At 43.8% G+C, this 18,887-nt stretch overlaps 1 protein-coding gene across 1 annotated transcript in view; it reads right to left on the bottom strand.

Moving 5' to 3' along the window:
- The window catches only part of LOC121441773, a 641,711-nt gene that overhangs the window by 409,043 nt on the left and 213,781 nt on the right, over positions 1-18,887 (bottom strand). The window lies entirely within an intron of this gene.

Genomic DNA, 18,887 nt, shown 5'->3' with positions numbered 1-18,887 from the left:
GTGTGTGCATGCATGTGTGTGCATGTGTGTACATGTGTGTGTGCCATATGTGTGCAGGTGTCCATGGAGGTCAGAAGAGGGTTAGATTTCCTGCCATTATTGGTGATTATGAGCCTGAATATAGTACCAGGTACTTATCTTGGGTCCTCTAAAATACTGAGCCATCTCTCCAGTTCCAATTCTTGATAATTCTAAGGCTATCTGACCACATAAGATATTGGTTTTTTTTTTTTTGTCAGCTATAGGAATAAGATACATCCCAGAAAAGGGAAGATAGCATAGAATATAGCACAAATCTGTGTCTTAAGGGAAAAAAATTATCTTACCCCGTTTTTGAATATGAATGACTTTGGGTTTTTATCTACCACTTTAATGGCATATTGCCTCAAGAGTCACATGATCAGACTGCTCTCCTGCGAGAGAACGGTCACCTAAGCTAACCACACCAGCATCTCTTGATCTTTCTATGGTGGATGGATTTACAAAGTGTGCCCCGTCCTCCATGTGTTCATCAACTGTGCGCCACTTGTTCATAAGGACCATGGATACGTGAAGAAGTGGTTTCCGGAGGGAGAGACGTAAGGACCTTCTTTCAGATTCAGGCAGCGTTTCCCTCTGGTTTGCTGCACACCAGTCACTGGTTCCTTGCACTTCCAGCCATCCCTGGTTTCCAAGGTCGCAGGCAGAAGGAGCAATGAGCGGGGCTTCTTTCGATGGGTTTCCATTACAAGCTGAATTTGCAGCCCAAATGTGGCTCTGTACCCTCACTAGAGAAGATGGATTGATCCTCTTCTTGGAGGCAGCACAGGGTGGTGGGTAAGGAAAGGCTATCCATTTCTCCCCGTGACAGGAGGCTGGCCGCAATGGCAGCTGTGATCACATTTGCTCCTGTTGCTGAGAACATTTGGGATACTAAAATAAATTGATTGGACTGAAAGCTTCTTTGCTTTCCTCACCATGTCATCGTAATGGGGAATCCATCCCCCTTTGAGCTGCATGACTACTGAGCTGGCATCCTGGCTTTCAAAATTACTCTGCCTTATAGCAAATCCGAGCTGGGGTTATTGGATTATGGGACAATGTTTGGGGGCTGTCGAAGGCCATCTTTCCTAAAGGCTCAGGGAGTCTTGGTCCATTATTCGTTCTTTAAATCTAGAGATGTGGATCTGGCCTGAGATCCCTACCTCATTCGTCTCTGATATTGCTAATTCCTTCCGAGGAGCTATTTACTGCCTGCCTACTATATACAAACTCATTCCCTGCACTGCAGTCACCCAAGACGACCATTCCTTGTGCACAGTATAGAATTCGTTTTTACATTTATCCACTCTATTATTTAGTACATCTGCGACGCGAGTTGCATGCACAGTGTGCATACGGCTGTCAGAGGACAACTCGCTGGCGTCTGTTCTCTCCTTCCACCATGTGGGTCCTGAGACTTGAACTCAGGCGTCAGTCTTAGCAGCAAATACCTTTGCCTACTGAGCCATCTCAGGAGATCTAAATCTGACTTTTTAAAAGTAGCTGCTTTGTTTTAGAGAAATAGCCCCCGTCACCTTAAAATACGTTCTTGCAGGCCACCTGCTAGTTATCTTGTATTTGAGCTAATGAAACATTCTTTTCTCACTATCAACCCATGCAAAATACCGAGTTTAATAAAGCAGTTTCCTTTCACGATGCTGATTTTTCTCATCACATGATCATGACAAGTTTCAGGTGAGGGACTGTGTCCTTTCCTATGTGTCCCACCCATAGGAAAGGGCAATTGGAGGGACGGGTAGAGAGAACAGTGAGGGCAGGGATGAGTAGGTAGGAAATGCTGGCCCTTGGACCCAAAAAGGCTTGAGTTCAGTTCTGGACCCACATCTACCAGCTGTGTGATGGTACCCAGATAGTTTATTAGCTCTGAACATTCAGCTCTTCCTCATGAAATAATTATTGAAGTTGCCATATAGATGCACCCTTGGGAGATGAAGGATTGCCTGGCTTACTGCGGGACTCAGTAAGTGGTCTCAAACAATAGCAGTCACCTGACTAACACTGAAAGGGTGTCACAGGAGTATGCAACTAGATTTGTGTGTGTGTGTGTGTGTGTGTGTGTGTGTGTGTGTGTGTGTGTGTAGAACCACTGGACCTGCCCCCTGACCAAAAGCCTGTTGTCATGAGCTAACCCTGCAAGAGAGTAGCTGATGGAGCTAAAAACGTGGTCTTTAGTAAATGTGATCTTCATTGTATTCTATCTTACTTGTTAACGGAAAGGGAATTCTTTCCTTCGTGTATGTGTGTGTGTGTGTGTAGGTATGGAAGCTATTGGACATCCCCAAGTGTTTTACACCTCTTAATTTTTGAGGCAAATGTCTCCCTGGTCTGGAACTTATGAATTAGGCTAGGCTGGCCAGCAAGTCCCAAAGATCTGCTTCTCTCTCTCCCCCAGTGCCAGGATTGCGTAGCACCACCATGCCCAGGTTTCTGCCCACTGTTCTAGGGATGGGCCTCAGGTTCTCATTTTGCATAGTTCACTGTTTTGGACTATGCTATTCTACAGTTGCTTTGGAATATGATTTGAAAACTCATCCACTGCTCATCATAATGAAATATTGAACAACAAATGAAAACCCAATACTATGTGATTGGATAAATGAAGACCAGCCCGTCTCTAGAGTGAAATACTCTAGGGCCATTAAACACAATTATGTACAGCTACGTTTATTGACATGGGAACATGGCTGTGTTAAGATGGTAAGTGAGATCAGGGCCAGGAAGACAGCCCCCAGAAATAGTAACAGAAATGGCCTCTCAGTGCTTGCCTCATAGTCTTTTTATATTCTTTTTAGATTTTGTCAAGTCACATAGCAAGCCTGAACTCTTTTTCATAACTATTGGCCCCAAGAGTGGCTCGAGAGAGGTGGTGGATCTGATGGGCAAGAAGAATATAGGACCTACATTGAACATGCTTTCTAGGAAACCCCACACAGCTGTGCACTAAGGACCAACTCTTGTTCTGAGCCCCAGGCTCCCACTGTCCATGCCTGCTTGGTCATCTCCTGCATGGCACGGTGAACACCTCCCAAACCTTGGCTGGGGATCCAATCCTCAATACGCTCATACCTCCTCACTGCTGTGGGAAATGCTCTTGTACACTGTAAAGATTTGTCACTCATATTCGCTTAATAAAATTCTGATTGGCCAGTAGCCAAGCAGGAAGTATAAGTGGGGCAACCAGACTAAGAGAATTCTGGGAAAAGGAAAGGTAGAGTCAGTCACCAGCCAGACAGAGGAAGCAAGATGAGAATGCCTCTCACTGATAAAAGGCACCAAGCCACATGGCTAACACAGGCAAGAATTATGGGTTAATTTAAGTTGTAAGAGCTAGTTAATAATAAGTCTGAGCTAATAGGCCAAACTGTTTATAATTGTTATAAGCCTCTGTGTTTCTTTGGGTCTCAATGACTGGGGAACTGGGTAGGACAGAAACTTCCTGCTATACCTCAGCTCCCTCTACACCAATGGTTCTCAACCTTTCTAGTACTACAACCCTTTAATATAGCTCCTCATGGTATGATGACCCACAACAACAAAGTTATTTTCATTGCTACCTTATAACTGTAATTTTGTTTCTGTTATGAATTACAATGTGTTTTCTGATGGTCTTAGGCTGTGAAGGGTCATTTGACCCCAAGAGAGTTGTGACCCACAGCTTGAGAACCACATTCTTTCCTACCATTCCACCTCCCCAAGGCTAAGCCCTTTGGCTGTTCCTTGACTTCTTTCTCCCATTTTTTTTATTCAGTATGTTATTACTCTTTATTGGCAACTTCTAGAAAGATCCCCAGGGGTGTCTGTTTCTCAGCACCTTCAAGAGTAATGGAGCCCAATAATTTCTCATCTGGACCACCTCACTCATTTCCTTTTTGCTCTGTACCTGGGACAATTGATTCCATAGCAGTTTAAAATCTTCCTTGAAGAATGTTTAATCATTTACATCATTCCTTCACACAAAATCTTCCACAGGCTTCCCCTTTAGCTCCAAGGAATGTTAGAGCCTCCCTCGAAGCCTTCAATGATCTGTCCCATCTTCATTCTCTTTGTGTGGTCTCTAAGACTGCTTTCCTTGATTACCCACTCCAAGCTCAGTTTGAATGAGAATGGTTGCCAAAGGATCTTACATTTGAATGCTGAGTCTCCAGTTGGTGGAACTGTTTAGCCAGGATTAGGAGGTGTGGAGGAAGTATATCAATGGGGGTGGACTTTAAGGTTTCAAAAGGCCTTGATAAGCCCAATCTCTCTCTCTCTCTCTCTCTCTCTCTCTCTCTCTCTCTCTCTCTCTCTCTCTCTCTCTCTCTCTCTCTCTCTGCTCTCTCTCTCTCTCTCTCTCTCTCTCTCTCTCTCTCTCTCTCTCTCTGTGTGTCTCTCTCTCTCTCTCTCTCTCTCTCTCTCCCTGCCTGCAGATCAGGATGTAAAGCTCTCCACTACTTCTCCAGCCCCATGCCTACCTACATTCTACCATGCTTCCCACCATGATGATCATGGACTAGCCCTCTGAAACCACGAGAAAGTCCCCAATTAAAGGCTTTCTTCTTTAAGTTTCCTTGGTCATGGTGTCTCTTCACAGCATGAGAGCAGTAAGACACCTCGACTCAGGGCTCTGGCACCTGCTGTCCCTTTGCCTAGACCTTCCTTCCTATTGCTCTCCACTTGACTTATCTACTCCTTTGTTTCCGTGATGCCCTTTTGGGTGCTCTGTGGGGTGGGACACACTCATCCCAATTCCTGCACCTCTTAAACCTCTCATTCTGCCTTATTTCTCCCCACAGTGCCTGATCCCATGCATTACAAACTTACTGCGTCACTGGTTATGTTTTCTTTCCCATCCGGACTTTATTCCTAGCACTTAGAAACTCGGAACATGATGCTGGAGCTAATGAGTAGATAAACAAATGGCCACTCTCCTGATCTCCTGGGTGTGTGATTTGCTCATCTCTCTGGAGATATTAATTACACTTATTTAAAATCCTGTTGTACATTTTCTATTAGCTATCTTCTTGGATATAAGTTTTCTTCAGCTCATTGAGCCTGTAATTCTATCATTTCTGTCTCAATTTGTTAGTGGTTCTCAGATGCCTGATGATGTTTTTTTTTGGGGGGTGGGGGGAATCATTTGAGGAATTGCAACTTCTGACACATAGTGCTATGGTTTAGGTGATGCCGTCGAGTCCAACCCAGACCACCTGCCTCTCCACCTTCCTCTTCCTGGACTTCCTTCATCTGAGGAGCTGCCAACCACATAGGAGAACATTGAGAGGTTGGAGGTTCCAAGAAGGCCAGAGAGAAAAGTCTAAAAGCTGATAGTGACTAGAACCAATCCTTTATCTTGGGAAGAGGAAACCTGCCAATACCGACAAATACGGAGCAGCCTTATCCATGTGTTAGAAACACACTGAAGTGATTTTTTTAAAATCAAGTTAGAATGCACCTGCAAATAAGAGCTTCCTAAAAACCTACAAAATAGGAGTTTTCTTCTAGATTAAATTTTTGTTGAAATGTACATTCTCCATTTTCTCCAGTTTCTCAAGCCCCCATAACTTTTCCTGTGAGAATTTCCTGAACCTTCCTTGGAAGTCTGATTCTACTGGCTAACTACAGCCGCCTGAGCCAAGAGCTTAGCATGGCCTCCTTGGAATAATGACCCAAACCAAGTATTCCAACAAAATCGGGAGAGGGGCTGGGCTGGAACAATCAAGGCTGCCCTGTGGCAGGCTAAGCAAGCAGCAAGCCTCCATCCTGGACAGACATCACTAGTGAGCTGTCCTCCGAGACCCATCCTTCTGGTAAACACCCATCACTCCTGTGCAGTTCTCCCTGGTGCTTCAACCGAGGCATGCTGCTCTCCTCAGTCCTTCCTGTTTCTCTCTTCCACTACTTACTTTTTTTTTTTTCTGCAGAACTAGAGACAGTCCCTCAGCCTGAGTAGGCAGGGGCCCTCAGGGAAAAAGTTGCACTGCTCCTTTTAAAATTCAAATATGGCAGTTTGTGGATAGCCTTCCCAACACTGGTTAGGGGAAGGGCATGGACCCAGGGACTCAAAATACTACAAAGGCCAACGCTGAACTCAGTGCACTGAGGACCCTGGGCCAATCAGACTGAAGCAGGCTACATAGAAGTGGGTGTCAGTCTGAGAATGGGACATCCTCCATAATTGCTCCAAAGGCAAAAGATGACATTGGGAAAAGATGATTGGAAGATTTGTCACTCTGAGCCAAAGGCTGGATTCTGGGAGAGACTCCATGTGTCCTCCTGGGGTAGCAGAGCAACTCCGTCCAAGGGCAACATCTACTAGCAAGCTTTGCTCCATCTTTGCTTGCTTGCTTGCCCCATGGGCCCGCTAGAGTACCCAAGTTCAGCTGACACTGATTAAGAAGCCCACGTGATGATCTGAAATGTCAAGTGCTTCTCCATCCTAATAAGATGCATCTGGAATCCTTCCCAGACGAGAAAAGCCTTGCTTCCCTCTGCTTCCAAATTAGAAAGATGGCAGCAGAAGCAGTGATGAATGAAAAGAAAACCAAAACCAGGTGGTGACTTCCTGCTGCACGAGGAAAACAAGATGATGTGTGATGGTGGCTTCAGCTTTGTAAACAACAGCGAAGGGCTGGAGAGGTGGCTTTGCCTTTAAGAGAGCTTGCAGTTCTTGTATAGAGCCTGGGTTTGGTTTCCAACCATAACACCTTGCCTGTAAATTCCAATGCTAGGGAATCTGACTCCCTCTCCTGGCCCCCATGGGTACGGCACACAGGCGATAAACATTCATACATGCTTGTTTGGTTTATGGCCGCCAGGCCAAAGTGCCACAGGCACTTTATATTAAATGACTCATTCTGTGGCACTTTGGTGACAGCAATGGGACCCTGTGAAGTCCTCAAATGAGAATGTATTTCTGAACTCTCTGAGCTGCTGCAGCCCCATGCATTCCTTGGCTTATAGCTGCAACCTTTTGAGCCCCTTTCTTGTGTTGACAGTTTCCCACAATGTCTTTTCCTCTATACATACATAACCCCATCTCCATATTTCTTCCTTTAAAATTGATTTATTTTTTGTTTTATCCTGTGGGGATATTTGTGGTCTATGTATATGGGGTGTTTGGGGTATGCACATGTATGTATGCAGATGCACGCCCTCTACGCACATCCTCGGGTCAGCGGAGGTCATGGGTGTTTATTACTTTCCACCTTATTCCCTTTAGATGGGCTCTCTCACTGAACTTGGAGAGAAGCTACCAGATGGAAAACCCCAGTAATCCTCCTGTCTCTGCATCCTACAGTGCTGGGGTTACCTGGCTTTCTGCATGGGGATTCTGGGTATTCCGACTGAGGACCTAAAACTTCCATAGTACTCTTACCCACCAAGTCATTTCAGCCTCCTATTTCACCTTCTGTGACCCACCTCTCAGAACTATAAAAAATAAAATAAAAGGAAAGGAAAGCTGAAAACTACATTTCCCAAATTCCCTTGCGGCTAAGGTCCCCAAGGTTCAGAAACACAAAATGAGGTGCTGTTGCCCAATAAGCCACCAGTGTGAGAGAGGATATTGGCTCTTTTTAGACTCCTTGGTTCTAGAAAGAAGCTCTGGAAGGAACTCTAGTGTCTATCTCGATGATGTTTCCAGGTATCATTATTCTTGCCCTTGTGTCTCCAGTCCAGTTTGTAAGACTTCCTGTGAACTATCAAAACCTCTTTTAATAAAGCATAAAAGTTCTTGTTTAAGCACACAAGGCATTTTGATGTCTGCTTTGTATCTAACATCGAGTGGCCAGCTAAAGGTTCCTGAGGTGGGGAAACACATTGCACTGACTGCAGAGGGCTTCAGAGTTACCTCCCAGGGAAATTCTAAAAAAAAAAAAAAAAAAAAAAAAACCCACAAAACAAAACCCCACAGCTACTCTTGCAACTGAACTGGCATAGTTGATGGCTAGATACATAATCACGGGAATTTCCTCTGGGCCTCAGTTTCCTCATCCATAAAATAGGGAGGCTATCACGTGCTTCCTCCATGTGTTAAACGAGAGGATGGAGGTGAAGAAACTCAGCAGAGTGAGCACTCAACGGCCCTCCGCTACATTCATCTTTTTTGGATCGCTCTGGAATGTTTACCGCCGTGGCTTTCAGTACTTGATAGATTCTCAGGAAGTATTTGTCAAACAAATTAGTCATGCACCTGGCTCTCCCTACCAGAAGGATTAACAGTCTTTTAATGACTCCTCAGAATTCCAGATTTATCATGAGTCCATGCTTCTCACACTTGTTGGACATTGACCTTTCCAATCTTAACATAGAGTCCTCTTGAAATACATCCTCCAGCTGTTCAAACGTGTTCTGTCCTCTGGGCATTGTTATGGGACAAAAGAACACACCCTACCACCTCTAACTAAACCAACTCCAGCAGACATTCATGAAGGGGATGTCAACATATGAGAAGCTTGTTGGTTACTGTTTTGAATCCCCATTTCCCACAGATCAAAAGTATCCAAGAATGTCTGTATTGGTCTGTTTTCTGTGGCAATAACAACATATTTGGAGCTGAATGGCATATAAAGAGTTCAGGATTTTGTAGAATAAAAGGGCCACATGGAAAAAGAAGGAGCAACAGGGTGAGGCAATAAGCCAAAGGGACTGGGGAGAGGGGCTCCTTCATAACGCCTTTGTCAGCTGACCGCACCACATTGGGCCGCCATTTGTTGGGGAAATATAAACACACCAATTGAAAGTTGTGAGTTAAACATTCATAGTTAAACATTCTGTTGCTAGAACAAAACAAGTCATGCTTACACCCTAGACCAAAACGTTCTCTAGGCAAACCACTCCCTGGGTAGAATCCCAAGTATTCTCCATAAAGGAAACTGGAACTTAGTTGGATCCTTAGACTCTTATTTGAGGTAGGAACAATCTGCTTCTCTATGCCTGAGCCACACCTGTAGACAAAAACCGTGAGAGAGCAGAACTCTCTGATCTATATCTAGGTGGGCCCTTTGTTTGAGGCAGAAGCACAATAACCTGGAAGGAACTAGAGAAAAGTTCCAACTCTCTGACCTTTGCTTAACATGGAAATAGGCTCACATTTTTGGGCCTCCATACATCTTCCTCTAGGAAGGATGGACAATCCCATCTGAAGACAGACGCTTCAGTGACTTCCCGCCTGGCCCCAGCTCTAAAGATTCCGCCTCAACATTATACACTGCAATGTGAGCTCTCCACACATCAGTGGTTCTCAGCCTGAGGATTGTGACCTCTTTGGGGGTCAGGTATCAAATATCCTGTGTATCAGATATTTGCATCACTATTCATAACAGCAAATTACAGTTAAGGAGCAGCAGTGAAATAATTTTAGGGTTGGGGGTCATCACAGCCTGACACAGCATTAGAACGGTTGAGAACCACTGTCATACATGAACCTTGTGCAAGAAGCCACACCTAAACCACGGCAGTCATTTGAAGACATTCTTTGGTTATATAGTGGGTCAGTCATTCATGTCCCTGTATCCACCTCCTTCAGTGGTGTCTGTTCCCACTGCTCTGGGTTTGCTGGTGTGACTCACTTTGGCTAATGGGATGAAAACAGACATTGCAGGAAAGAGGGTAGAAAGACTGTAGGGCCCAGGGGACATATGCTGTGATATGATAGCATCTTCTGTATATGAAAAAGAAGCTGTATCCATAAAATCCTAACACTATTGTTGCCTAAACAAGACCTGGACCATGACAATACCAGATGACATGACAGCATGAATGAGTGGAATCTCACAAGGCCTCGCTCCGACATGGAGAGTTAGAGGCAATGACTAGGCATGAAAGGGAGAACTTGTCTCCCCTAGGAACGAACCCCTTGGTAGCTTATCCAGTGCCAAGTGATCAGCCCTAAATACATACACCTAGGATTCAGTGGAGTGTGTGTGTGTAAAACAATAATAATTGAAGAAAAGGTCATGACTTTGAGAGGGACCTGGGGAAACACAGGAGAAATTAGAGAGGAAAGGGGCAAGAGGTGGGAATGAAATAATTCTCAAAAGAAATTTAAATTCTAAGAGACAATACATTTAAAAATACCTTGGATTTCAGAGGACACAGTTAGCAACTTTGTTTCCAGTACCAGAGAAGTGAGTGCTTGGAGTAACCACATTACGACCATACTTTAAAACTGCCTCTAAGTGTTCCCAGAGACAGGGGAGTGAGTAGCAGGCTGGTTTCACTATGTCTCAAAGACCTGGGTTCAATATCCAGCACCTACATGGCAGCTCACAACCATCTGTAACTTCAGTTCTAGGGGGTCTGATGGACTCTTTCTGACCTCTGAAGGAACTATTTGTACATGGTCCATAGAAATACACGCAGGCAAAACACCTAGACACATAAAATAAAAATAAATATATCTCAAAAACATGTTTAATTGCTACTCTAGGGGCTGGAGAGATGGCTCAGCTGTTAAGACTTGTTGCTCTTGTAGAAGACCCAGGTTCAGTTCCCTGTACCCACACGGTAGCTCGTAATCATCTGTAACTCCAGATTCAGGGGTCCAGCACTTTCCTTTGGCATCCACAGGCACCAAGCATACATATTGTGCACAGACATACATAAAATCAAAATATTCAATCACATAAAACTAAAAGTTAAAAACAATTAACATTCTAGAGCCAGTAAGATGACTCACTGGGTAAAGTCACTTGCTGCCAAGCCTGATGACCTGAGCTTGAACCCAGGTCCTTCAAGTGGAAGAGAAAACTGACACCCTCTGTCAAGCTGTCCTCTGACTTCCACAATATGTACACATGCAATAATTAAAAAAAAAACTATTATAAGAGTAAATTACTTTAGGGTATAACTATATGACAAATATTCAACTCTCCATTTTCTGACCAACAGACAGGAGCCACACATAAAATTAATACTGAATAACTGGTACTCTTAAAAAGCCTGATACTAAATTCTATTGTGATGGAAAAAAAGTACTGGCAATGAAATCACCGTTCTAATTACATCTCATTATTGCTACCATTAATTCACATTTCCAGAGTGCATGATGCCAAGGAAACAATGCCTTGCCCAGTGTGGAACCATAAAGTTCCTAACACAGGTGCATAATGGAGAGCTGCCTGCTGGCCAGAATTTGCCCAGCCATGTCCGAGCCAACCGCCTCCAAGTGCAGACAAGTTTCCCAAGCCTCCTTCCACATGTCCACTTGTCTATGCATCTAACAGGAACTGCATCCTTGCCTGCTGCATCCTTGCCTGCTTCCCCCGTGGATACCCGTGAACAAAGGATCGTCTGTTCCTGAGAGGCCAGTTGTAAGTTTTATAGTCTTTAAATTAAAAGCTAATTCCTAGAATAAGTAATTTATGGCTATCTTTTGTGCCATCTCTAGGGTTCTATTTTCAGTTATCTCATGGGGTAATACTAAAGAGACAAATTAAAACACAAATACATGCAAGAAAGCATGGGGAGAGTTTTCTTTCTCTCATAAACAAAAACACATAAACACAAGCATACACAAACAATTTCCCAAACACAAATATGTACAGATACATATATAAACCCACAAATACATACATAAGAACAAACATATACAGATGCATATATAAACACACAAACACATACATAAATTCAAACATACTCACATTCATAAGTACTTGCAAACACACACAAACATGTAATCTGTAAGCATTAGAATATTTTCATCAACAAATTTACAAAGATGCACATGCACAAACACACATCATACACATACACACAAAAATGCGCACAAAAGCATAAATACACATGCTGTGGGATTCCCCTCTGTATGCTATGAATACCATTGGTTAGTAAAGAAGTTATTTATGGTCAATAGTGGGCTTCAGAAAAAGGGATCTTGCAACTGGAAGATTCCCCTGAACAATTAAAATGTGAACTTCGGATCTAAAGCAGGGCTTTCTAACTTTGAAACCTTTCTACGGGTATCTGTGAGTAAGTGGCTATTTCCTGGGTGGAGCTGTTCTGTGCACTGTGGTGAGTCTAGAAACACCCTTGGACTCTTCCCTTAAGAGGCCAGTAGTGGGGCCGTGGTTGCTTTTCCAGAGGACTGAACTTCAGTTCCCAGAATCCATCCCAGGCAGCTCCCAATCACCATAACTCCAACTCCAAGAGATCCTATGCTCTCTTCTGGCCTGCTCTCTCTCTCTCTCTCTCTCTCTCTCTCTCTCTCTCTCTCTCTCTCTCTCACACACACACACACACACACACACACACACACACACACACATTTAAAATGGCAAAAACACCATGACTCCTCTCCTACTTCTGTTGCTGTGATAAAATTCCCCGAAAGGGGCAGAAGCAGGGGTGGGTGGCATTGGTAGGACTTACTTTAGCTCACACTCCCAGGTTATAGTCTATGCTGGCAGTGAAGTCATGGCAGGAGGAACTTAAAGCAGCTAGTCACATCACAATAGTCAAGAGCAGAGAGAAATAGATGCACACATGCTCCTCTGCTTGCTTCTGCTCAGCTCAATTCCACTACTCTTTTAAAATCTGTTTATTGTTTTACTTATATGTATGATATTTGATGTTTGTGGGACTGTGTGAATGTTTGCTACATGAATTTTCTGTGTATAGAAGTCAGAAAAGGGCATCAGAATCCCTAGAACCAGAGTGATAGGTGGCTGTGAGCCACCTCATGCCAGTGCTGGGAACCAGACTCAGGTTCTCTCCAAGAGCAGTACCTGCTCTGAACCACTCAGCCCTCTCTCCAGCCCTGAATTCTCCACTGACAAACAATTCAGTACACCCATGCCAAGAGAACTGTACTGCCCTCTGGGGACTGGGACGTATCAATTAATTTGTACATAATACATATAGCTTCTCTATATAATATATATGTTATATATTATATCATAGTAATATAACTTCTCATATCAATAAACTTTATTCAAGCAATTCCCTGCAGGTGAGCCTACTGGTCAACCAACTGTAGGCAATCTCTCCCTGAGACACTCTCCCAGGTTCTAAGTTGTACGTAGCTTGCAATTAAAGCTGACCATTGTAAGTGGAGGTTTCTCTGTCCCACCCCATCCCACAGCCATTTCCAAATAATGACTCAGAGGCTTAATATTAATGACAGAATGTTTGGTCTATGATTCAGGCTTATTACCAACTAGCTCTTACATTTAAATTCACCCATTTCCATTAATCTATATGTTGCTACGTGGATGCGGCTTTACTGGTCTGCTGGTATCTTGCTTCTTGGGTGACTAGCTGTCTCTCTCTCTCTCTCTCTCTCTCTCTGTCTGTCTGTCTGTCTCTCTGTCTCTCTGTCTCTCTCTCTCTCTTCACCCTTCTTTAACCCTATATTTTCATTTTATTTTCCTGCCTGGCTTTATTCTGCTTTGCCATAACCCAAAGCAGCTTTATTTATCAACCAATAAGAACAACGAATATTCACAGCATGCAGAAGGATTATCCACAGCAGACCATCACAATCCTCAGCAACCACCAGTCAGGAAAAGGTCAAAATACAGCAGAAGTTCTCTGGCCTGTGGCAGGCAAACTTATTTTCCTCTCCTCTTAATTGAGATCATTCATGTGGACATGTTCAACCCATGCCCCAGATCGCATGAGACCTAAAGACAGGTATCAGTGCAATCCAACACAAAATCATAAGCATACTTGAAACATCATGATGTTCTTGGCAATGTTTTTGTGGCTGCTGCAGAGCTCCCAAATGTGGGCTCTGTAGATGCTAACACTGTGCAGCCTTCACACGGTGAGATGTCTCTGAAAGCGTAAATGCTGGGACTGGGCATTATCTTGGAAGTCGTTATTGGCTAACATAACAATAGATATCTTGAAGAGCCTAAGATATTTGGGGTATTTTTTTATATCCTGCTTGGAGAGTTCAGAAAATTGTATTCTTGGAGCCATAAACCCCATCGAGGTCTAAGAATATAGAGTTTAACTTTAGTACTGTCTTGCCTCTTAAAATTGACTGAAACAATTTTATCAGCCCCAGATAAAAGCGTTAGTAATAACTACGAAGTTCCCTAACTGTAGCATCCACATAAAATAGCACCTGCAGGCATGAAAAAGTGTTAGAAACGGGAGTCAAATTGAAGGTTGCCTCGGGGACATGCATGGCTTGCCTGCCTCCCAGTGTCTCCTCACTGCAGGGGGGTGGCAGCTGTTAGGCTGACCTCCCTGTCCACTGGCAGGAGCTGTTGGTGACTCTGGTCCAAATCCATCCTTCTCCAACTGAGGCCGGCCTTCAGACAGTTCTCCACTAGCCGATCTATTCTTGTTAACTCAGCCTGAGTCTGCCAGAAGCCAAGCGGAGGGTCTAGCCCTCCAGTGGAATTTGCTAAAGGCTTCTCTCAAAAGAAGGAAAGAAAGAAAAAAAAAAAACATTGCAACCCAAGCTATATTCCACCCAGGACCTGGAAGGGTCCCCAAACTGCTTTCCGCCGTCCACCAGGCTTACATTCTGCTCATCATCCTACCTCCTGCTGCTGTGCCGTTACTGCCTGGAAAGGCACACACAAGGTGTTGGAACGCATGCTTCAGCAGAGATAGCAGAAAGGAAGACAGATGAGAAGAGAGGAGCAAAGAAGAAGGACAAGACTAGAGGGAAAAGGCAGAAGAAAGAGGGAAAGAAGAAAAAATAGGGGAAAGGCCACCCAAAGAATACACAATTCTACTGTTTTCCCACCAGGTATTTGACTTTCATTGTGGTTTGAAGTGAAAGGTCCCCCACCTCCGCCATCACCGCCATGGGTTCAAGTGTTTGAATACTTGATCCCCAGCTGATGGTGCCCTTTGGGATGGTTGTGGGACCTTGCAGAGGTGGAGCCTCACTGGAGGAAGCCTTGTGGTTTAAAGCCTGACCCTCACTCCCTGTTGTCACTCTGCCTCTGTACTATAGCTGCAGTGTGACTGGCTGACCTTGTGTCCCTGCTGCCGTGCCGTCCCGACCATGACGGACTACCGTAGCCTTCCAGCACTGAGCCAGGATAAACTCTTCCTCCCGTAGGTTGCTTCCTCCAGGGTTTTGTTTGTATTTTGTTGTTGTTGTTTTCTTTTTAACACAGTAACAGAAGAGTCACTAACATAACTCAAGCATGGACTTACCTGCAGGTGCCAGGCAGGAGGCTTGCTTTTAGTTTAAAAGGTTTACTTGCTTTGTTCCTAGACAGAGACTTATAGGAAGGGATAGTCCCATGGTGCATCCTCTCTTAAAAGGAGGCCCCCAGGTTTTAAGAAGAGAGACCATCTGTTTGGGCAATGGAACTTCCCTGAGCCAATCTCTCACCTGACCAGCAGAAACAGACTTCCATGTGTACATGAATGTATCAGTCTATGGAACTCAGGCTCCAACAGTAACATCTGACTTTGAACCCGGCCATCCTCCTCTTTCCCCAGGCACGGCTTCTCCTTTAACAACAATGACCCAAAGCCTTTGGTGGGAGAGGGGCAGAGTTGCTGTTGGGAATTTAATTTGCTGTAATCGACCCCTCTTAGCATGCAGAGTTCCACAGTGCGAGGAAAAGAATTAATCTCTCCCAGAAAGAATTGCCTTTTTTTGCTGTTATGAATCTAATCACTTACGAGACTGGGTTGGCATTTTGGGTTTAGAGGAAGCTCTCAGGAATAAAAACCACCAGATTAGGTTTCAAATGCCACGTGAATAGGGTACCTCATTGAACTGGGGGGCCTGCAGTCTGAAGAGGCAAGGTAATGCAAATAGAAGCTCTTACATTCTTTGGTTCTTTCAGAGACCCACCACCATGCAAAGAAACGGTTATGGAATGACTGCATCACCATGGGCCTCTTGGGATACCCTGCCCATATCCCTTTATTCCCAAGACACGCTGCATTCTCTGGAGCAGGCTGTCGGGTCTGCCAATCATCACTGGTACTCCCTTTACACGAGGTGGTGGGGGGGATGTGTCTTCTCCATGCATACTGTTTTATAATCCTCAGAGGTGGGATTTCAGAGCACAGCAGTGCGTTTGCCTTTGACATTCTCCTAAGCAGGATTTATTGCCTCCAAGACAGATGTGACTTGAATCGATTGTGCCTTGTAAGCACGTACTCGCTGAGCAGCCTCTGGGTTCTCTGCAAGGCTTCTCTTTCTTTTTCCCACCTTCCTTCAACGTGTGGTTGATGTCAGAGAATCTCATCATAATCGAATACTGTTAAGAGCCCGGTGCGTACTGAACTAAGACACGTAGGAAGCTCAACGGGTCACGACATGTGGCTCATTCTCCACTTTTGACCCACAAAATATAAACATATAGACTGGTCCATTGATATCTCAAATGCAGAACCGAAGGAAGGCTGCATGTGCAGGCTACATTAACATTCTAGTGATACTCCACTATTGAGTCTAGAATAATAAATAAGTATATCCATCTGTCTTTGGGAGAAAGATACCAAGCAATGTTCAAAAATAGATAGAAAATAACTGAATTTCACCAAAAAAATGGGTTTGATAAAGATTCTTACTAAAAAAAGAATGTATTTTTGAATGTCTACTACAAAACTCAAATCTACAGTTTGGAGCTGGAGAGATGCTCAGTACTTAAGAATATTTGCTGTGCTGGCGGAGGATTCAAATTCAATTCCCAAAACCTATGTCATGAGACTCACAACAGCCTGTAACTCCAGTTCCGGAGGATCTGGTGCCCCCTTATGGCTTTTGAAGGCAGTGTACTTATGTGCATATACCCACATATAGACACACATACACATAACTACAAATAAAATAAATCTTAAAAGAAAGATAAAGCCACCTATTACCCCAGTCATCCACAAAATGTCATTTCCCCAGCATCATATAAAATTAGTGACATTAAGTTGAAAGAGGACCACCCGAGACTCTGTGCAACCCAAGGGGCTGTGAGGTCTTGATGTTAGCCCATTTCAGCAAAACTTTCAGAAAGTTAGTGTGTTTGTTTGGAAGAAAAACCACAAGGCTGATATCTTGCAACTAAACTAAACACAGCACATTTCGTTTGTCCTTTATAAATCTAAAAGACAAGACTTTTAGCTATTTCTGAATAGAAGGAGGCCTGAGGCAAGAGTGTCCCCAGACAGTGCATGATGATACTTGACCAACTTCTTGTGACAGTTTTCCTGGAGACATGGACCCAATTGACCTTGATTGAAGAGAGTGGGGCTAGAGAGGAAGAGCAGTGGAACCCTACTTTACTTTGTCAAAATGAGAACATTCTATTTAACTCTGAAAGGAAAAATAAAAGAAATAAAGAAATATAGAGATGATACATAGAAAGATAGATGATAGATAGATGATAGATAGATAGATGATAGATAGATAGATGATAGATAGATAGATAGATAGATAGATAGATAGATAGATATTGATGGATGAATGGACGGATGGACAAATGGATAGATAGGCAGATAGATAGATAGATAGATAGATAGATAGATAGATAGATAGATAGATAGGAAGGTTATCAGTGTGGTGAAACATAATCTTAAGCCATGTAAGATGTTTCAGATGGGCATATTTCTTGGGTACAGGGTAGTAATTCACATGGGTACACTGTGTATGGCCCAAACTGGGGTAAATAGTATTCCCAGCTTCTTAAGCACGTCCTTGTTCTGGGGCACTACAATCTCTTCTCTTCCATTTCTTAATAAGACTGGTAATGAATTCACCAGGTGTGGTGCTGCATGCCTAAAACCCTAGGAGGACTGCTATGAGTACAGGGCCGCCTGGGCTACCGAGTGCAAGCCTTTCTCAAAACACGAAAATAGTAACAACAAATGTCCTACGTTGTTATGAACTCTGCTTACCCCACTATGCTGTGGACTCACTCCTCCATGGCCTTCAACTATGGGGCCTGGTTTTCCCTCTGATGGGAAAGGGTGTTAAAAGTTCAGCGCTCTGCATTCGTAAATTCAGATGAGAAAAGAAATGAAGAGGCTTTTATTCTCTGGATTTTGCAAACGAGAACACACACTCTCTCCTTGGGGATTCATTTACACAGTTCCCTGGGCTGTGATGTCAGCTATCGGATTGGGCCCAGGCACCGAGCAAAGCTGCGCTTTCAGGAACAATTTGCTTGCTTTATTCAGTAAGTTGCTCTAAATTTCCCCCTTTTATTCCAAGTCTTAAAATTGGCTGTTGTGGCTTTAGAAGCCTTCTTTTCTCCCCCAGACAGGCTTGGGAAGGAAAGGGAGGTTGAATAGCTGCTTACTAAAAAGAGGGTCTGGAAGAATAAGAATTTAAATGAAAGGCTTTGCATAATTTGGGGCACCTTGATGGAGGGGCTGAGATCCCACGGGGCAGCTTCAAATACTGACAGGTGAGGAATGCAGACAGGCCCTACCAGCTACAGTCCTGGTGAGATGAAATTGAGATTTCCAGACTGATCATAGACAATAAAACAAAGCATCATCCTGGCAGAAAAGAAAGTGGAGAGACCATGGTTCAAAACTCTCCCACCCAGAGCAGAAGGCAGGAAACAGCCCTGCTGACCTCACTTGTTCAACAGAAAGCAAGCTTCAGGAAAAAGAAAAAAAAAAAAAGCTTTGCAGATACATCGCCCAAGAATCCCCTCAAACCAAAGACGGTTTCCTAAAAACATTTCCAGATTCCCAAGAGACAGAAATGACAATAATTTCTAGAGCAGTTTGCTTTCACCAAAGAAAATGCCACCCTGCTCTTAAAACACCTGGTGTTTGCCCATCAACATATCTGGAGAGACCCACTAACAAAGACAGAAGGAGAAGAAAGATTACTTTTAAATATTTCAATAAAACAGCATATGAGGAGAAACCTTGAGAAACAACAGCTCAACAATGGTGTGAAATGGGCAAATCCCCTTTCAGCATATTCATTG

Source organism: Microtus oregoni, unplaced genomic scaffold, assembly GCF_018167655.1.
Source record: "Microtus oregoni isolate MIOR12 unplaced genomic scaffold, Mior012 000081F_ref0000091, whole genome shotgun sequence".
NCBI lineage: Eukaryota > Metazoa > Chordata > Mammalia > Rodentia > Cricetidae > Microtus > Microtus oregoni.
This window is presented reverse-complemented; position numbering and strand designations above follow the sequence as displayed.